Below are 22,992 nucleotides of genomic sequence, written 5' to 3' on the forward strand. Positions count from 1 at the left end.
GGAGACATAAGCATGTCCTAAGAGGAGTCCAAAAGAGAATGGATCCTGGGAGTCATGAATTAAATTACAGAGGTGAGTAAATAACTACATGTGCTCAAGTACTGCACTTTACTGGATATCTATCTATCTATCTATCTATCTATCTATCTATCTATCTATCTATCTATCTATCTATCTATCTATCTATCTGTCTATCTCTCTATCTCTATCTCTATCTCTATCTATCTCTCTCTCTATATATATATACATATCTAAATGGCGAAATGGCTGGGGGGAAATGGGCAATATATTGTTATTTAATATTGTTATTTTATTATGAGTATTAATAAGTTCTGATGATTAATTATATCATATGATTATAATATTTGATTAAGATATATGATCTTATAATAATCATGGGGCATGTATAATCATTATCTAATAATCAAATAATAATACAATGAGTCATCACATCTTTTCGGTGGCGGGTGTTATACGGAAATGTGTGACCCTGTACAATCTGGTCAAAATGGCGGCCGTTTGTGTGTTGTTGCGCTCGTACACACACACACACACACACACACACACACACACACACACACACACACACACACACACACACACACACAAGGAATGTGTGTGGAGATGGCGGCTGTTTTTGTGTGTTTGCACAACAGTGCATGTGGACACACGAATGGTGAGTTGGATGCGTCTTTTAATAATCAGAAGACGCACAGTACTGCACACACACACACACACACACACACACACACACACACACAGACACACACACACACACACACGCGCGTTGAAGTAATTTCCGTGTGCGCGCGCACACACACACATCTACAAACGGAGACGGCGTGTATTGAAATGGGGGCAGAGGTTCTGAATTGGCATCCAGGGAGTGTGTGCACAGTTTCGCTGCGAGCAAGGCAACGATGCGGGAGATTAGCTATCCACAGACGGACGGACAGGGGGTAAAACATACTCTGGCGCCATGCCTTTCGGCCTGGCGGAGACAATGAAAAAGCTAAAGTGAAGGAAAAGACCATTACTGCAACAAAAGTAGTCAACAAACTATACTATAAAACATTGGGCACACATTGTCAAATAATATAAGAAAGAGGCAAACATGTTGAAAATAGCCGATCTGCAAGCTCACAACGCCTCTCAACGTGAGGGTTGTGAGCTTGTAGATCTGCTATTTTCACAATATTGACTTGTGGAACGGAGTCAAACAAAATGGGGGGGTCCCCAGTTCAAATATGATGTGGGGGGGGGGGGGGGCGGGGGGGGGGCGGGGGATAGCCACTGCCCTAGTCGGACCGAAATTATCTGAAATTACAACATAATGCAGCCTAAACGTGGGGCGGTCCTGCCATTACGTTACATACCACAACATACATCATCTACAATGGACTAACGGAGCAGCAATAATAACATTCACCACACGAATATTGTTGACAAAGTGATTGCACAGCCGCTGCAGGTATGACAACCACGTTAGCGTTAGCTACATGGCAACTATCACAGCGCCCTGTCTGTCGTCGCTGCGACTGACTGATGGCTACAGCCATAGATATATGTAAACACTACAGCAAGCTCTCTGCGATGCCATTGTCTGGAAACTGCTCTTAGCGTGACAGGACCAATGAGAGTGAGCGCTTTCGTTGTTGCTAAGATACGGTGCATGGCACACGGCGTCTCTACCCCATAGCTTGTAGATCTCTCACACATGATTGGCGTAGGCTGCGTTGGCAGGTCTGACTTTGTGTCTAAGCAATGGTCGGCTTATTTTTGCGCCTTTGGGCTCGTTCGCATAGTGCGCACGGCAGCGCTTGTTTAGCGTACATCAGCGCGACGTGGCAACGGACGTGGCAACGGACGTGGCAACGGACGTGGCAACGTGAAAGGGTGGTCACTTATGATTGGCTGGTGAAAAGAAACACCCGGACGTGAATTTTGAGGTGGCGAAGTGATTTGCATAAGTATTGGAGCATAATGCGTTTGATATTAATTGTACATCGTGCAAGTACAGTGATGGGATGCGAAGCAGCTGGTTTGACAGGCAGAATATTGAGGAATTTTGGGGGAAAATGTGGAGTTAGTTGGGCCATGTGTCTGCTTGGCCATTGAGGCGATACACTCGTGTACACTCCATGACTGTGGCCGTCAATTATGGTAGCAAGATACATTAATATCACACCTGCATTGGTTGGAGGTGGTGCCCCTATTACTGGCCATGCAGGGCTTATGTCTTGGAAAAGCGGTAGAAATGTGGTCTTTCACCTGACGTAGGAAACCTGGGTTCAAATCCCAAGGAGGACCATGAAACTTACAGATTGCATCTTAAAGGACGACTTTGGTTTTTTACAACCAAGGTTTATATTTTACCTTGTAATTAAAGTAAATAAAAGATGAGTGTTACATTTTTTTAATTTACTGCTTTCTATAGTTTTAGCAATTTTCGCGATATTTTTTACAGTGTGTGTCTAGTGGGCGGGGGCATTCTGTCCGGTGGTTAAATATGTCCTTTTTTACACAATAACCCAGCGTTTTCTTTATTAGTATTTACAGAAGCTTGTTTCTAGCCCCCAATAACTCACATCTGGCCATCAAAGACCACAGGACCTTTTTTTATTGTGTAAAAAATACATATTTAGCCACCGGACAGAATGCCCCCGCCCACTGTAAAAAATATCGTGAAAATTGCTAAAACTATAGAAAGCAGTAAATGAAAAAAAAATAACACTCATCTTTTATTTACTTTAATTACAAGCTAAAATATAAACCTTGGTTGTAAAAAAACAAAGTTGTCCTTTAAGTCTGCAGAAATGTAGACGTAAAGGCTACATAAAGGGCTCTCTCAGAGCACTCGTGCACGTGACTTTACAATGTGATAGTGACAGCCCTAAGCCCTCACAAACTTTTAATTCAGAGTCTGGGGTATACCCCACAATGCTTAGCGTTGTTGTGACATTAAATACAGAGTTAACAGGGTATCCTCCGAACGTCAATCATTAAATATGCAATTTTGTCAATTAGTCATAAGAATTACAACAAATAGCAGTGCTTTCACACCATTCTCAAAGAGAGACGGAATGCAGGAATGAAGAGATATTTAGCATCGACGAAGGACAAGAGATAAATAAATTAGTAAAGTTTAGTACAGGTGCAAATATATAGTATACAGAATAAGGAAATCATAAAACCGAAACTAATAATATGCAAAACTTTAACTAAACACCAATTAAAGAGAACAGAATAAACTAAAGATAATAATAATAAACACTCACAGCCTTTAAAGAACTGAAAAGCGTAATTACCGGTAAGCACAGCGTAAGAGTAATTATTATTAAAAGTAATTAGTAATTAGTAATTATATATTAAAAGTTATGGAAATTGTCATGAATGAAGGACTCGCCTTCAAAGTGCTGCCCCATAGCCGTTTATATAATTTTGAACCCTTGCAGCCTCTCAGACTCAAGCACTTACCAAGTGATGTCACTTAAGTCTGTAAGGATTCAGGGCTTACAGCCTTAGGGAGCACATTGGAATTGGGCCATGGACACCGTCTGCTTTTGGTAACATCATATTGCTTTATGCTGCTCTCAGAGCTGGGCTATTTCCACCTAGGGGTGTGAATGTCAAGAGTCAGTGCTTCACATCATACAAGTACCGTTGACACGAGTCTGACTTGACACCATCCAAGCTAGAAGCACAACTGGGGAAACCAATGAGTCATGGACCACTTCCACTGAAACACCATTTAATCGAGACATAATGACACATAAAATGCCAAATAGGACGACATTTATGCACAGTAAATTCACAAGAATTCGTTTAACTGAAAAATTGACCCGTAAGTACATTTTTACACTCTTGAGTTAAATTAGCAGACACTTTTGCTGTGTAGGGCTGGATTTTATAAATTACAACTGGAATGACAATGAATCTCATTTCTGCTGCAAAGACTCCATTAAATTTGCATATTTATTATGCATATGGCCACTGCGTACACATTCAATATTCCGTATTAGTAGGGGGCCAAACACGTAGTGCGTAGGCACCCTATTGTATTTGTTAGTGTTCTTCGAACACTTTTTACAAAACTCGGCAGTATGGTAGAGGGTTATGAAAGACTACAAAGAAATGAAGCTCACAACCATTGGCCAAAGGGTGGCACTATAGCACTCAATTGGAAAATGCAAACTTTGAACAGGCATAGCTCATGAACCGTTTGACCTACAGCCATGAAACTTCATTAAACATTATGCGTCTCCTTATGAGGAACAACCTTGTCACTATGACCTATGACCTCTGACCTTTAGATCTCCCACCATTTTTTATTGTTTAATTCCAACTTCTCTTGGGGGGTTTGATCAATCTTCACAAAACGTTCTACACACAATATTTGGACCGATATCTAAAAAAGATTTTGGGAAAAAGCTTTTAAGTGAAAAGATTAAGCCTCTATGAGCCAATGAATATTTCAGTTTTACTACATAAATGCAGTAAAAATGTTTGCAAACTTTGAAACTTTGCTGTATGGTAGAGGGACATTCCAAATAGTGCTGAAACCAATCTTACTCCAATTGGCAAAAGGGGGGCGCTATAGCAATCATTTGAAAATGCAATCTTTGAACAGGGATAAGTCATGCCTCGTTTGGCCTACAGTCATGAAACTTACTTAAACATGTGCCTTGACTCATGAGGAACACATCTGTCTACACACAATCTATGGACCATTATCAAAAATCCCAGTTGAAGAGAAGTTTGTACATGAAAAAATGAAGCCTCCATGAGCCAATGAATATTAGAGTGAAATAAAGAGACTACGATACCCAGATACTGAAAATAATGTGTATATCCTCATATGGTGTAACATTATGGAATGAATTAGACGAGGAACTACAGTATAGTATAAATATTAATCAATTCAAATATAGACTAAAACAATCTATCTACGAAAGGTACAGACGGGAGGAAGAGGCTCTACAGAATGTATGATATGTATGTGTGTATGAATGTTTATACATGTGTGTGTATGTATGTGTGTATGTATGTGTGCATGTATGTATATATGTATGTATATATATATATATATATATATATATATATATATATATATATATATATATATATATATATATATATATATATATATGTATATATGTATGTATGTATGTATATATATATATATATATATATTATGTTGGGTAGGTGTATATTGTATAGATTATTATAACATACCATAGGATGCTCTTTGCCATCTTAGCCCCAATAAATGACTTAACGTGGACATTAGTGTATTGCATTAGTGCATAAATGTGTACAGTGTATGTTTATGGGTATCATTATACGCTGCATACTGTGTATCTGTATGTACGTATGTATGTATGTATGTATGTGCATGCTTATATGTATGTACATATGTAGGTGTATGTGTGTGTATATATGTATGTATATGTATATGTGTATGTATATATATATGTGTATATATGTATGTATACATGTTTATGTATATCTATAAATTACGTTCTGTAATTGAGACTATGCGCTTTGAGGCGCGTAAATTCATCATATATAAGAAAGAGAGAAATAAATAGAAAAATAAATACAAAAAGAAGAGAGAAAGGAAAAAGTATAAGAAAAAAAAAGGGAAGAAAGATATGAGAAAAAAAAGAAAAGAAAAAAATAAATAATATTCTTTGGTATTCCGTTGTTATTATTATTATTTATTTTCATTACGGGGCCAGAGCTCTGCTCTGGACACGTATTGTTATTCGCATTATTCTGTCACTTCTTCTTCTGCCACTTTTCGCAGTTCTGGCTGAACCGTGCAGTCGCTTTTTACGAAACTCGGCCATATGGTAGATGGTCATGAAAAACGATCAAGAAATAATTCTCCCACTCATTCGTCAAAAGGTGGCGCTATAGCACTCAATTGAAAAATGCCAACTTTGAACAGGTACAACTCATACCCTGTTTGACCTACAGCCATGAAACTTGGATACACATGCGTCTCCTCATGCTGAACAACTTTCACACTCTGACTTTTGACCTTTGACCTTTAGATCTCCCACCATTTTGAATTATATGAAAAGCAGTCATTGGCTCCTAACTTCTGCATTTTTTCACTTATGGAAAATCCGTTGGAAATTTTTGTAGAAAGTGGTCCAAAGTTCAAGTGTGAAACGTTTCGTGCAGATTGCTCAAAAATCCCAGGAGGAGATAGATTTTAACTATTACAGTTTTATGAAAATTATTCATCTGTGCCTAAAACATACATGCAGACTCACATTTCTTTGAAACTTTGCAGAAATGTAGAGGGTCATTCCAAATATCACTGAAACCAATCTTACTCCAATTGGCCAAAAGGGGGCGCTATAGCAATTTTTTGAAAAGGCAGACTTTAAACAGGCATAAGTCATGCCTCGTTTGGCCGAAAGTCGTGAAACTTGCTTACACATGTGCCTTGACTCATGAGGAACACACGTATCGATTTGACCATTAAGCTCCGCCCTTAGATTTTCCGCAATTTTGAGCAGTTTGAAAAATACTTGTTTTTGCCAGTTCTGGCTTAACCGTGCATACGCTTTTTACGAAACTCGGCCATATGGTAGATGCTCATGAAAAACTACCAAGAAATAATTCTCACACTCATTCGTCAAAGGGTGGCGCTATAGCACTCAATTGAAAGTGCCAACTTTGAACAGGTACAACTCATGCCCTGTTTGACCTACAACCATGAAACTTCGATACACACATGCGTCTCTTCATGCCCGACAACTTTTGTGGTCTGACTTTTGACCTCTGACCTTTAGATCGCCCACCATTTTGAATTATATGAAAAACAGTCATTGGCTCCTAACTTCTGCATTTTTTCACTTATGGAAAATCCGTTGGAAATTTTTGTAGGCAGTGGTCCAAAGTTCATGTGTAAAATGTTTCGTGCAGATTGCTCAAAAATCCCAGGAGGAGATAGATTTTAACTATTACAGTTTTATGAAAATTATTCATCTGTGCCTAAAACATTCATGCAGACTCACATTTCTTTGAAACTTGGCAGAAATGTACAGGGTCATTCCAAATATCACTGAAACCAATCTGACTCCAATTGGCCAAAAGGGGGCGCTATAGCAATTTTTTGAAAAGGCAGACTTTAAACAGGCATAAGTCATGCCTTGTTTGGCCGAAAGGCGTGAAACTTGCTTACACATGTGCCTTGACTCATGAGGAACACATCTATCGCTTTGACCAGTAAGCTCCGCCCTTAGATTGTCCGCAATTTTGAGCAGTTTGAAAAACACTTAAACCCAGGATTTTTCAGCTATTTGCGTGAAACTGTATCATCTGTGTGATCTCCTTTTTCACAGTTACTTATCTGTTGGGCCAATGGCGTCTCCCTTAAATGAAGGCCTCACAATCTCAGGGTCGCCAGTTCAAGCCTCACTTGATGCAGACTTAATTTAAGTTGAATTGCAAACAACATGACTGTATCATTGAATACATGTGCAACTGTTAAAGGTAATGATGAAATGCTTCTTGGAGAGAGTATGTTTTTTTAATGTATGACAAACTTCATTGTGAAAATAACCGATCTACAATCTCAAAACTTTTCAGATAGCAACATGTTTCTGAGCTTGTAGATCGGCTGCTTTCACTGGTTCACTTTTATCTTCAACAGATGACCTCAGCCTGGACAAAGCTATAGCCCTATAGGTAGTGTCTCAGCCTGTGAATCCAAAGGTCGAGAGTTTGATTCCTGTCAATGGCAATAGGTTGAGATGTTAATGGGTGAGGTTTTTCACCTGGGATTGCCCCCCTGCGTTCTATATATGACCACCTCAGCTGGGTTGGGCTGAAAAGAATATTCGCCTGTTGGACACATGTGCCTTGACTCATGAGGAACACATCTATCGCTTTGACCAGTAAGCTCCGCCCTTAGATTGTCCGCAATTTTGAGCAGTTTGAAAAACACTTAAACCCAGGATTTTTCAGCTATTTGCGTGAAACTGTATCATCTGTGTGATCTCCTTTTTCACAGTTACTTGCCTGTTGGGCCAATGGCGTCTCCCTTAAATGAATGCCTCACAATCTCGAAGTCGCCAGTTCAAGCCTCACTTGATGCAGACTTAATTAAAGTTGAATTGCAAACAACATGACTGTATCAATGAATACATGTGCAAATGGTAAAGATAACCTGAAATGCTTATTTGAGAGTACGTTTTTTCAACGTATGACATACTTCATTCTGAAAATAGTTGATCTACAATCTCACAACTTTTCATGGTTTGTGAGCTTGTAGATCGGCTACTTTCACTAGTTTTGGTTCTGAGGTGATGTACAATTTCTTCATTGGTAAATGGTTTGTGAACAAGTGATCTTAGTGTTAGTGAAACAGGGGCTTGGTTCATGAAAGAAGGCGAGAGTTTATGATCTTCAACAGACAATATCAGCCTGGACAAAGCTATAGCACTATAGGTAGTGTTGCAGCCTATTAGTCTGAAGGTTAAGAGTTCGAATCCTGTTAATGGCAGTAGGTTGAGATGTCCAATCAAACCATTATGTTTCAATCTCTCTCTCTCATCAATCTATTGTTTCCATGTCACTCTCTCTCTCTTCAATCTATTCCGTTTCCATGTCTCTCTCTCTCTCTCTATTCACTGGCCCCGTATTATCGCTGCTTGCAGCTATATTACGAATTGTTTTTCGCTCCCTCTCAATTCAAGGCTAATCTTAGTTCTGGCTTAACCGTGCTGTCGCTTTTTACGAAACCCGGCCATATGGTAGATGGTCATGAAAAACTATCAAGAAATAATTCTCACAATCTTTCGTCAAAAGGTGGCGCTATAGCACTCAATTGAAAATGCCAACTTTGAACAGGTACAACTCATGCCCTGTTTGACCTACAGCCATGAAACTTCAATACACACATGCGTCTCCTCATGATGAACAACTTTCACACTCTGACTTTTGACCTCTGACCTTTAGATCTCCCACCATTTTGAATTATATGAAAAACAGTCATTGGCTCCTAACTTCTGCATTTTTTCACTTATGGAAAATCCGTTGGAAATTTTTGTAGGCAGTGGTCCAAAGTTCAAGTGTTAAACGTTTCGTGCAGATTGCTCAAAAATCCCAGGAGGAGATAGATTTGAACTATTACAGTTTTATGAAAATTATTCATCTGTGCCTAAAACATACATGCAGACTCACATTTCTTTGAAACTTTGCAGAAATGTACAGGGTCATTCCAAATATCACTGAAACCAATCTTACTCCAATTGGCCAAAAGGGGGCGCTATAGCAATTTTTTGAAAAGGCAGACTTTAAACAGGCATAAGTCATGCCTCGTTTGGCCGAAAGTCGTGAAACTTGCTTACACATGTGCCTTGACTCATGAGGAACACACGTATCGATTTGACCATTAAGCTCCGCCCTTAGATTTTTCGCAATTTTGAGCAGTTTGAAAAATACTTGTTTTTGCCAGTTCTGGCTTAACCGTGCATACGCTTTTTACGAAACTCAGCCATATGGTAGATGCTCATGAAAAACTACCAAGAAATAATTCTCACACTCATTCGTCAAAGGGTGGCACTATAGCACTCAATTGAAAGTGCTAACTTTGAACAGGTACAACTCATGCCCTGTTTGACCTACAACCATGAAACTTCGATACACACATGCGTCTCTTCATGCCCGACAACTTTTGTGGTCTGACTTTTGACCTCTGACCTTTAGATCGCCCACCATTTTGAATTATATGTAAAACAGTCATTGGCTCCTAACTTCTGCATTTTTTCACTTATGGAAAATCCGTTGGAAATTTTTGTAGGCAGTGGTCCAAAGTTCAAGTGTTAAACGTTTCGTGCAGATGGCTCAAAAATCCCAGGAGGAGATAGATTTTAACTATTACAGTTTTATGAAAATTATTCATCTGTGCCTAAAACATACATGCAGACTCACATTTCTTTGAAACTTTGCAGAAATGTACAGGGTCATTCCAAATATCACTGAAACCAATCTCACTCCAATTGGCCAAAAGGGGGCGCTATAGCAATTTTTTGAAAAGGCAGACTTTAAAAAGGCATAAGTCATGCCTCGTTTGGCCGAAAGTCGTGAAACTTGCTTACACATGTGCCTTGACTCATGAGGAACACACGTATCGATTTGACCATTAAGCTCCGCCCTTAGATTGTCCGCAATTTTGAGCAGTTTGAAAAACACTTAAACCCAGGATTTTTCAGCTATTTGCGTGAAACTGTATCATCTGTGTGATCTCCTTTTTCACAGTTACTTATCTGTTGGGCCAATGGCGTGTCCCTTAAATGAATGCCTCACAATCTCAAGGTCGCCAGTTCAAGCCTCACTTGATGCAGACTTAATTTAAGTTGAATTGCAAACAACATGACTGTATCAATGAATACATGTGCAAATGGTAAAGATAATCTGAAATAGCTTATTTGAGAGTACGTTTTTTCAACGTATGACATACTTTATCTGAAAATAGCTGATCTACAATCTCACAACTTTTCATGGTTTGTGAGCTTGTAGATCGGCTACTTTCACTAGTTTTGGTTCTGAGGAGATGTACAATTTCTTCATTGGTAAATGGTTTGTGAACGAGTGGTCTTAGTGTTAGTGAAACAGGGGCTTGGTTCATGAAAGAAGGCAAGAGTTTATGATCTTCAACAGACAATATCAGCCTGGACAAAGCTATAGCACTATAGGTAGTGTTGCAGCCTATTAGTCTGAAGGTTGAGAGTTCGAATCCTGTTAATGACAGTAGGTTGAGATGTCCAATCAAACCATTATGTTTCCATCTCTCTCTCTCATCAATCTATTGTTTCCATGTCACTCTCTCTCTCTTCAATCTATTCCGTTTCCATGTCTCTCTCTCTCTCTCTATTCACTGGCCCCGTATTATCGCTGCTTGCAGCTATATTTATTATTGTTATTCGGATCTGTTTTCTTTGTTTTTTTGTTTGTTTTTTTTGTTTTTGTTTTTTTCTTTTGTTGAAAATTATTAAGGGTTGGGCTCGACAAGCTTAAAGCTTCTCCCAAACCCTTTTTCAGGGACTTGGACAACTGATATGATTGATACTATGTTTATTATGAATACTAGTGTAAATATATTAACCAAATGAATTAATTGTATGTACATATGCATATTTATATATATATTTATATATATATATATATATATATATATATATATATATATATATATATATATATATATATATATATATATATATATATATATATATATATATATATTTATCTATTTTGTATCTTGTATACTTGTCCAAAGAAACTGAAAATAAAACCGAACTGAACTGAACTGAACTGAACAGATACCCATCAGTACTCTTCTTATCTGTTTTCAATGCTCATTAGATAGCTGTATAGGTTCCTTTCTCTCAATCAAAGTTTGGGGGTAGCAGTAGTTCAGGAGGTAGCGTCACTGTCTGTAAGTCACACGGTCCCTGGTCGAGCCTTGCTTTATGCAAGCTTCATTAAGATTGCCGCACACAAATCATGACCGTATTAATGAATGCATGCGCACTTTTTAAAGATAACATGAAAAACTTTGAGAGTATTTATTTTCAATGTATGACATATTACCTTATAAAAATAGCTTATAACTACAAGCTCACAACCTTTCGTATCGCAACGCATTGTGAGCTTGTAGATCGGCTATTTTTACTAGTTTGGGTCACGGAGAGACATCAAATGTCTCTTTTGGTAAATGGTTTGTGAACCACTGATCTAGAGTAGTGTTAGTGAAACAGGGGCCTAGTTCATGACAGAAGGAAATTACTTCATGCTCGCTCATCAACAAATACCAACAGGCTGGCCATAGCTCAATGGGTAGAGTGGCAGCCTGCGAGTACGAAGGTCAATGGTTCGATTACTGTCCCCGGCCATGGGGTGAGGTGTCCATGAATGGGATTCTTATCCCCTAATTGCTCCCCTGAGTGCTAAATATGACCACCTCAGCTGGGTAAAGCTGAAAACTAGTTTCCCCTGTTGGGATCATATATGGTCTTTATTATTATAAACAGTAACCTGACCTCCAATATTGACCTGTGAAAACAAAAAAAGCGGCGCTACGTAGCTTATTTGATATTTTAGGCTTAAAGGCAATGGGCATTTTTTTCTCTCAAACTCCTTACAGTGGTAGAAGGGCACCCATGACATCCACTGTCGAAATATGACTAACCTTATCCTTATCCTAACCACACAATGTTGACTAACCACACAATGTCGACTAACCACACAATATTATTGTCGCTATGGGGATAAAATACATATTTTTGACACAAGTTTGAATTCTGCATTATAAGCAACACAATACAGAGATACCTGAATAAAGAAGGCGCTGGAGCAACTCGGCAACAACAACATTTCGATGTCAGATTACATCTTCGTAAGGTCATCAAGATGTAATCTGACATAGAAATGTTGTCCTTGTTTTTCTGCTATTAAAATAAAAAGGCTCCAATCATCCGAGTTGCTCCAGCGCATTCTTTATTCAGTTATATATGTCTGCTCCTGAGACGCACCGGATCAGCCTTATTTTGGCTTGAGGAGCGGTGGAATATCCCTTTAATCCACAATACATGGATTAATTACAATATCCACAATCGCCCAGCATTCTGCTCAGCTGTTTAGAATGCTCATTTGTTAATTGCATGGGCTACTTTCACACAAATTCAATCTATTCTGTTTCTATGGCTTATTGTGCATATAGCTTTTTGCATATTGTTTGCTTTTAAAATTCGTATTCATTCACTTCCAGTAGGTGTGTTCATGCGTGCCTGATAAATTCATATCAAGTCGTCAATCAAACAGTTCAGCTCACCATCTTATTCCCACAATGTCAGGCAGCCATTGTATAATTAAAGTGAAATTCTCTTTTCATAATAGTTTAATATATACTTTTTATCTTTTGTATAAATTACTTTTACCAATTGTATTACTTATTTTTGTATCTATCGAAAAATATGTTTAATTACGGGGCCAGAGCTCTGCTCTGGACACGTATTGTTATTCGCATTATTCTGTCACTTCTTCTTCTTCTTCTTCTTCTTCTTCTTCTTCTGCCACTTTTCGCAGTTCTGGCTGAACCGTGCAGTCGGTTTTTACGAAACTCGGCCATATGGTAGATGGTCATGAAAAACGATCAAAAAATAATTCTCACAATCTTTCGTCCAAAGGTGGCGCTATAGCACTCAATTGAAAATGCCAACTTTGACCAGGTACAACTCATGCCCTGTTTGACCTACAGCCATGAAACTTGGATACACATATGCGTCTCCTCATGCTGAACAACTTTCACACTCTGACTTTTGACCTCTGACCTTTAGATCTCCCACCATTTTGAATTATATGAAAAACAGTCATTGGCTCCTAACTTCTGCATTTTTTCACTTATGGAAAATCCGTTGGAAATTTTTGTAGAAAGTGGTCCAAAGTTCAAGTGTGAAACGTTTCGTGCAGATTGCTCAAAAATCCCAGGAGGAGATAGATTTTAACTATTACAGTTTTATGAAAATTATTCATCTGTGCCTAAAACATACATGCAGACTCACATTTCTTTGAAACTTTGCAGAAATGTAGAGGGTCATTCCAAATATCACTGAAACCAATCTTACTCCAATTGGCCAAAAGGGGGCGCTATAGCAATTTTTTGAAAAGGCAGACTTTAAACAGGCATAAGTCATGCCTCGTTTGGCCGAAAGTCGTGAAACTTGCTTACACATGTGCCTTGACTCATGAGGAACACACGTATCGATTTGACCATTAAGCTCCGCCCTTAGATTTTCCGCAATTTTGAGCAGTTTGAAAAATACTTGTTTTTGCCAGTTCTGGCTTAACCGTGCATACGCTTTTTACGAAACGCGGCCATATGGTAGATGCTCATGAAAAACTACCAAGAAATAATTCTCACACTCATTCGTCAAAGGGTGGCGCTATAGCACTCAATTGAAAGTGCCAACTTTGAACAGGTACAACTCATGCCCTGTTTGACCTACAACCATGAAACTTCGATACACACATGCGTCTCTTCATGCCCGACAACTTTCGTGGTCTGACTTTTGACCTCTGACCTTTAGATCGCCCACCATTTTGAATTATATGAAAAACAGTCATTGGCTCCTAACTTCTGCATTTTTTCACTTATGGAAAATCCGTTGGAAATTTTTGTAGGCAGTGGTCCAAAGTTCATGTGTAAAATGTTTCGTGCAGATTGCTCAAAAATCCCAGGAGGAGATAGATTTTAACTATTACAGTTTTATGAAAATTATTCATCTGTGCCTAAAACATTCATGCAGACTCACATTTTTTTGAAACTTTGCAGAAATGTACAGGGTCATTCCAAATATCACTGAAACCAATCTCACTCCAATTGGCCAAAGGGGGGCGCTATAGCAATTTTTTGAAAATGCTAATTTTAAACAGGCAAAAGTCATGCCTCGTTTGGCCGAAAGTCGTGAAACTTGCTTACACTTGTGCCTTGACTCATGAGGAACACATCTATCGCTTTGACCAGTAAGCTCCGCCCTTAGATTGTCCGTAATTTTGAGCAGTTTGAAAAACATTTAAACCCAGGATTTTTCAGCTATTTGCGTGAAACTGTATCATCTGTGTGATCTCCTTTTTCACAGTTACTTGTTTGTTGGGCCAATGGCGTCTCCCTTAAATGAATGCCTCACAATCTCAAGGTCGCCAGTTCAAGCCTCACTTGATGCAGACTTAATTTAAGTTGAATTGCAAACAACATGACTGTATCAATGAATACATGTGCAAATGGTAAAGATAACCTGAAATGCTTATTTGAGAGTTCGTTTTTTCAACGTATGACATACTTCATTCTGAAAATAGCTGATATACAATCTCACAACTTTTCATGGTTTGTGAGCTTGTAGATCGGCTACTTTCACTAGTTTTGGTTCTGAGGAGATGTACAATTTCTTCATTGGTAAATGGTTTGTGAACGAGTGATCTTAGTGTTAGTGAAACAGGGGCTTGGTTCATGAAAGAAGGCAAGAGTTTATGATCTTCAACAGACAATATCAGTCTGGACAAAGCTATAGCACTATAGGTAGTGTTGCAGCCTATTAGTCTGAAGGTTGAGAGTTCGAATCCTGTTAATGGCAGTAGGTTGAGATGTCCAATCAAACCATTATGTTTCCATCTCTCTCTCTCATCAATCTATTGTTTCCATGTCACTCTCTCTCTCTCTTCAATCTATTCCGTTTCCATGTCTCTCTCTCTCTCTATTCACTGGCCCCGTATTATCGCTGCTTGCAGCTATATTTACTATTATTATTCTGTTTTGCTAATAAAAATAGATAAAGCCTAATCAGTGGTGTTTCCTTCCCTATTTCACAGCTCATCTAGGGTCAAAAGCCTTGTGGGAGCATGCTCAACTAGACTGTGATCTATTCTGTCAGAATGAGGCCAGGCAAAATGTCTTGAACCAAAATGACCTGTACTGCAGTGCACTGGGATAGCATGACTTGGGTCATATTAAAACAATGTTACACTCAGGTACATGAAAACGATTTTCTTTTGGCAATAAAAAGTGTAGGATGGTAACTCATGAAGAGAAAGTAGGCCAAAACCTACAGTATAAACTATGACATCTTTTGGGAGCCCCCCTGTTAGCTCAAGGCCCTTAGAATCATTACAATTCTAACCTCTGTTCAACTCTGATGGAGACCTTAAAGTGTGAGCACCAGCAAATTTACCTCGCTAAAGTGACAACACAGATCACAGATATCTCAAGTACCCCCTAAATATATCAAAATATATTTTTGATTATAATGATATCAAAACACAAAATAGCCAATCTACAAGCTCACAACTCATGTTGCGATGTGTTGTGAGCTCATGCTGCGTTCACACTGGTAGACACAAAAGATACAAAGATAAAAGCTACACAGCATATTTGTAGCTTTGTATCTTTGTAGCTGAAGTTGAAACCAGCTCAACTTTTGTGTAGCTTTGTAGCTGTTGTAGCTGTTGTAGCAGCTACAAACGTTGGATGTATCTGTGTATCTTCATGTCGCTGGCTTCCATTGAAAAATAAACGGTAGCCCGTATCTTTGTAGCAGCCAGTGTGAACGCAGCATGAATGATCCCCCAGAATAGGATTGCTAGGATTCAAGTGGTTAAAAAAGAAACTATTGCTCAGTCTCCAAAAATCAGACTGAGGTTTAATATTCTGTGTCTCACACCACATAGGCATGTGTAAGTCTCTCTGTTAGAGTTATACACTAGTAATCAAACACCTGTATGACGAAATAAAGAATACAGCAATGGGTTGCACGGTACAGCTGTGTAGAAGACGTTTTACCTCTTCAACCTCAGAGGAAATGCTGAGTCACTGATCTGACAGCCCACGTGCAGGATGCACTGACTGCAAACTAGGCTACAAGACACAGTACTCACATATACAATGTGTAGCATGCAAACATGCATGTATGCACGTACACCAGCTGCTCGATATGAGCCTGCCTCATCAAGCATAAATAACAGCAACAGTCCAGGATGTGAATATCTTGATTGAAGTTGTAATACGCAGAAGTGATGAGCAGAAGTAAAAAGTAAAAGCTGATGGGCTCATAGAAAAAAATTTCTTCACCATAGACGGCTTCCTGTTTTACTATAAATAACAGTTCTATTTGTAATCACTCAATTGTGCATTAGATTCACTAACCCACAGCTTCTGTATATCCTCCATTGTTAGCTCCTTAGTTCCTCTCTTCCTACGTCTCTCTTACACACACATGTGTAAAATCTGTATTCTGTTGATTGATTTGATGACAATTAGAACCGCCGTTGGTCAAGTGGTCCATGTATAAAATAAATAATGATCACATTTGAAACTAGAAAATTTGAGGCATTTTGTTCAAAACGGGCCACTCCTGCAAACTTTGGAAGCCAATCTTAGCCAATCAGGATGGAATATGATAGATATGTCTTGATGACATGAGATAATATGTACCGATTTGCATTATGTTTGGACAAAATTTGTGGGACTCACCTAATATCAATCAATTTGTTTTACAAAAATCGGCCTCCTGCTGGCGCTATAACTGGCCGATGTGAAAAACTTGGGGCAGAGGTTCTGCTCTGGTCAGGGAGTGTGCGACTGTGCGTGCACAGTTTAACGCCAACAGTGCCGGAGATAGTTGCTCACTGACAGAATGACAAGACACACGCACTCACACATGTACGGACTACGGACTGACAGGGGCGAAAACATAGTCTCGGGCCTCGGCCACGCCTTCGGCCTGAAGGAGACAATAAACCCATACAGATTACCACAACAGGTTCTCACCCAATTTAACAATAGTTAAATAGTTGTCCTGTACAGGAAGCAATGTAATTTGCAAACCTTCAATATGGCCACTGACAATATTATTTGAAAAGCACTGACACACCTCATCCCAAGGGGGTCTTTCAAAACGGCAAGAGGGCTCCATAACAAGAGGTACAAGAAAGTGTGTAATTATATGCAGTACAGTATATTGAGCACTGTCACACATATTCAGATACACATGCACCCAAACTTTGACACACGCGCATGCAAAACAAGACCAGTAACAGCGTGGTCTCCCCGTCCAATCTCCAGCTAGTGATAGCAAGTCATTACAGATCTACCGGTAGCCACTTTGTGAACAAATCTTCGGTGTGCCTCTCTGTTCTCTGTTACAGCCAGTGTTAGGCAATGAAAATAGCCAATCTACAAGCTCACAACACAACGCATCGCAGAGCTTATAGATCTGCTATTGTGCGTGACACGGTGCACAACCATGTATAAATCAGGTATTAAGCTTTGGTATCGTGGCATCTTGGGTCATCTTGAGTCGTGATTTGTCTGCTTTTGTGAGGACAGACAAAACCACTCTTCTAGTTGGCCATGCCGTAAGAAGAGCAGCCAAAAAATTATTGGTCAGTATGATTTGATGCGTTAGCCTTTATCTCTAATGCTGTGTGCCAACTGGATCTCATCCAGGCAATATCCGTTTGCCAGGCCCAAAATGAAGAGCAGGTGGTGGAGCATACATAAATATATATATACACACACACATATATATATATATATATATATATATATATATATATATATATAAGAAATCTTTGTGTGATAGGAACCTTTTTTTTACGTTAACCACTTGAACCCTATTCTAGGGGTAACATTGCGACACGTTGTGAGCTTGTAGATCGGCTATTAACATGAATCCAACACATTTATTGAAAAGATAAAGTGAAAACAAACACAGCACTGATGATAGTGCTGTCAAACAGGCTTATGAAGCTATATGTGAAATCTATGCAACACAATTGTTTTTGTCAATCTGTTGTGATCGGCTATTTTTGTCATGCAACACCGCCGTATGACGAAGTATGAAATAAGCCTTGCATGGTTTTAAAGGTGACTGCTGGTCATTCAGCTGAATTGCCCATCTGCAAGCAAGCACCAGCTCTGAGAACAGCATTGTGACACCGCAGTTCTACAGTTTATTGAGCACACACACAGAGAATGGAATGGACCCTTTGCCCAATCATAACTGATAGCTTACAGAAGTATAGATAGAAAAAAGATGATGATGTCATGCATATGGTACAAACTTTATGTTAGGCATACAGTTTCCTGTAGAAGATCTAGCACGCCGGCAATGGACTCTGATAAACCGTTTGCGTACTGGGGACGGCTGCTTCAAATCAACAAATTTATGACGAGTGTGGCGAGCCTGAGCAGACTGTCGAACACATAACCACCGCCTGTCCCCTGTACAGACCACCTTCAGAGGCCGGCCTCTTTCAAGTGGGACCACCAGAGGCAAGGGCGTGGCTACACATTACTGAGTTGGACATTTGAGGAAGATACACGAAAAAAGAAGTACTGTAGGCAGATATAGGACTGGAGTAGTAGATAGAAAAGAATTACGGTGTCAGAAGTGGTACAATACAAACTCTATGTTAGGGATACAGTTTCCTGATGAAGGATAAGAGGACATACTGTAACGTGCAGCGAAAACACAAGCATATCTATATGATTATACAGCTTACGAATGATTAAGTATAGTTATTATAAGATTATGTAGAGATACTGGGATGTGAGTCAAGCCTTGGGCATATTACACAGAACAATTCTGTGTTCATTAAGTATCCCTCTCTGTATTACATGGGAAGTGTTTGCACCATGTGAGGCTAGAAGGTGACAGAAAGATGAAATAATGTTTAATGTAAAACAAGTTCAACACAATGAAATAACAGCTTCTGGGTTGACATTCTCTCTCTCTCTCTCTCTCTCTCTCTCTCTCTCTCTCTCTCTCTGTGACCATACTGTAGGTCTATAATCACTGCACAGAACAGGTGCACCTCATGGTTCATGTTCAGGGGATTCCACACTGTAAAATACTGAGTGTTACCTTAACATCGATCCCCCTTCGTTGCAATCCATCTTGCACCCTCTTGACAGTACCAATGGAACCAAAGGCACTGGTTCCCTTTGTACACTTACAAAGGACCTTATTGTGCAGTGAGCATCCAGTGGTTTATTTTGCTGCTGATCTAAGGGGAGACCTGAGGGTAGGCCTAGAAACGATCTTTAACCATATGAATGATGCCCATGACGTTGTATTTTGTGCTTGGCATATGAGCTACATTGTCTGACTCTGAGCAGAGCACAAAGGAAGCAGCGCACACACATGCTAGATCTGGATACGCCATGACGATTGCACGAGGGTGAAATGTCACAGTAAATCTTCATTTAACAATGTGTCTTAGAATTACAAGTTTCAACAGATGACGCACGTGGCAGCATGTCATTTTTGAATGGTTGGGTTGGGTATTCCTTCCTAAAGCAGGACAGCTAGTGGCACACCCTACATGTTGGTCAAATTTCCAAATTATAGACAAATAGGCAGGCTATTTCTTTTGTCGAACGACAGAGGAATGTAATTGCGCCACGCATTGAGCTATAAATATGAAACGGAATTGTCACAATTGACATGAAATGCTGCGCACACCGACTCCGTTTATTCTATAATAAGACCAAATGCCTGTGCAACATCAACACGCCCTGTGGATTGCATTAAATAAAACAGCTCAGGGTTTCCACGTCTGAATGTAACGGATTAACACGCATGCATGCAGTTGTTGAAGCTGGACAACGTACGGCATGCATCGATACAGATTATAGACAGCTGTGGCTGATAATTAGAACTGCGGTGCTTTGATCACATTGTCAACATGCGTTGTAGACGGCGTCGGTGGTAAAAGAAAGGTATCTTTTTTTGCCATCGCGCTAGACATGTGTGGGCCACAGTGATGAACATACCACTGGCACGCACGCATGCACACACACATACGCACACATACACACACACACACGCTGCTGATGCTGGGCACAGGGATGCACTGCCACTGTTGATCAGTGCATGTTTTTATTTATCCACTATGCAATTGCAGTACAGACAAAATGGTCTTCTTACCTTGAAATACTTACAGGAAAAATGTAGGCTTATAGTTGTCGTTATCTCATCCACAGGTCTGTAGTCAACACTGCTATTAACGCGGTTCATCGTTATATGCGTCTCTGTCGTGCAATGGATGGAACGGGGGGGGGGGGGGGGGGCGTCGATCGGTTGCTAAGCGCCTCTGATTCTGAGTCGACAGTGTTGCCATGTCCGTTCATTACAAGTGACTTTGGGCTTGTTTTTCTGTAAAGTTTCTTGTAAATATTGGTAGTTGCGGCCGGGTTGCGTTTTTTTGGGGCTTGTTTCGAATCTAAATTGTAGTTGCCTGCCGGTATTTGGACTTGTTTCTTAATGTCGTTTATAAACCAGTTCTCAAACATTTTCATAGGACGCGCAATATTCAAAAAATACCTTTTTTCCTCCTCAAAATTTCCCCCCATTTTTCTTTGTTGAAAATAGCAGATCTTCAAGCTCACAACGCCTCACGATGCGTTGTGAGCTTGTAGATCGGCTATTTTAAAAAGCCATAGCCTAGTCGCTGAATTATTTTGGGCTTGTTTTCATATACCTGGTTGCTCATTTCTGTCTCAAACTCTGGCAACACTGCCTATCGATCCCATAGCCCGAAGAGGCCGTTGCTGTGATAGGCTGTTTGGAATGGAAAGGGAGTTTATATTTTGTCGTACGGCTGTTCTTTCTGTGCACTTGGAACATAAAAATAGCAGACACTCTATATACAGACAGTCAAGCTCACAACGAGCTAGTAGATTGGCTATTTTTGGTGTAGGCCTTGAGGGGAAAAAGCAGCTCAAGTACAGAGCCGACTCAGGTCCAATCTACTAAAGCGGTTAATTAATATAGCCAGTAAGGGCCCAGGCCAGGTGGCAAATCCTGGTATTTTGAAAAGGTCTATCTAAAATTATTTCAACATTATAACCCTTCCCAATCCCAAGTGGTAAGTATCAGCCCTCCCTTCATGAACCAACTGTTGAGAATGAAAAAGAAAAGTCATACATAGAAAAAAAGGAGAAGAATTCTATATCTTTTTCGTTCACTTATAAGCCAATGTTCATAATCACTACCACAAACATAGTGTCACATATACAGTATAAGGTATAGCCTACCATCATCATATTATAGCCTATTTTCAGATAATCTTCTTCTTCTTTTTTTTTTTTTTACTGTATTAGTATCTGAGTTGTCTGACCACTGACCACTGACTGACCACTGCCCCACCATCCTGAGATGTTCTGGTGATTAAAGGGGTGAAACATCAGTGAAGGATGGCTCCCAGCTAAAGACCCTGCAGCTGGTATTTAGGTACTGGCTGAAGTGGGCCTGACAGAAGTGCCCCGAGAGTTTCCAACACCAACCTGCCATATTCAACCATCAGTAAAGCCTCAGCTGGCTCAGGGAGGAGGACACCCCTGCCATGCAGAGTCCAGGGTCACTCCCTGGTGAGCAAGGGGCAAAACCTGCAGTTAGGGGCATGCATCCTGGAAGAGACCAATCCTCTAAGAGGGATTCCCTTTGTACATGTCTATTTTATTTCTCCTGTGTGTATAACGGGTTCTTTGTAACGTCTCTCTTTGAGATTGAACTTACGGCCCTCAAAATAAGCAAATTCGAAAAGAATGCTGAAGACTACAGAGTCCCACGCCAGAGAGAACGCTACACACGCAGCAGCACATGGTACCAGGGGTTCCACCCCCCGAATCCGATCTTGCTCAATCCAGTGATTCCACCTACTCTCAAGATTAGCGTTTTTAGACGCACGATCCCACGGCCAACGAAAGAGAGGAAGAGGACGAGGCGGGGGAAGAAGAAACAACAGGCGATTCATATCTCAGACTGTAATCTTACTCCTGCCCAACTTTCAGTATTGGGAAAAGGTATTTTGGTTGTTCCTTATAATAAGGTTAACATGTTCAACTTAAAGTGGACTGTTATACGTTTTTCAGATTGCTAAATCTAAAGCATCATTTCAGAAATACAGATCAGTCTACACCTGTTAACCCTCTGAATAAATTAAACAAGTCATCCTCTTTCTCACAATCTGTCTGTGTTTGAAAGGAAAGCACTTACAGTACTTGATGAGTTCATCAATTCTCAATTCACAAAATTATCATCAAACCTGGTTCTATTGTGGTACAGAATACTATAAGTATTATGTCACTGAAGGTAACATTACCTTTTATAAATCTCTTCCACACAATCCTACTGAACAATTACTTAAAGATATAGGGATAAGATGTTGCACTCTGTGATAAACACATCACTAACAAACAATATGAGTTCCTCTAGGTTGAATTCCCTTCCACACCCGTGGTGGGGTTGGCGAAAGGGCCTACTCTGTGTGGAGTTTGCATGTTCTCCCCGTGTCTCTCAGGGTAGTTAATACCCTCACAAAAACATGCAGTAATCCTGGTCGCTATACCGCCTCCCCCATGACAGCCGGGGCGCCTGATGGAGGAGAAGGGAACTGAATAACGTGTTCCTT

At 39.8% G+C, this 22,992-nt stretch overlaps 1 protein-coding gene across 2 annotated transcripts in view; it reads right to left on the reverse strand.

The window, feature by feature from the left end:
* Positions 1-20,627, reverse strand: part of slco4a1 (solute carrier organic anion transporter family, member 4A1) — a 58,277-nt gene extending 37,650 nt beyond the window's left edge. Inside the window, exon 1 of one of the 2 annotated variants that reach the window (XM_084069910.1) lies at positions 20,508-20,627. The gene's annotated coding sequence lies outside the window, so the exon portion shown is untranslated. The remainder of the gene's footprint in view (positions 1-20,507) is intronic. The other variant, XM_084069911.1, reaches the window with a different exon arrangement.
* Between the last annotated feature and the right edge of the window lie 2,365 nt (positions 20,628-22,992).

The sequence above is a fragment of the Gymnoscopelus microlampas genome (assembly GCF_963454915.1).
Source record: "Gymnoscopelus microlampas genome assembly, chromosome: 10".
Classification (NCBI taxonomy): Eukaryota; Metazoa; Chordata; class Actinopteri; order Myctophiformes; family Myctophidae; genus Gymnoscopelus; species Gymnoscopelus microlampas.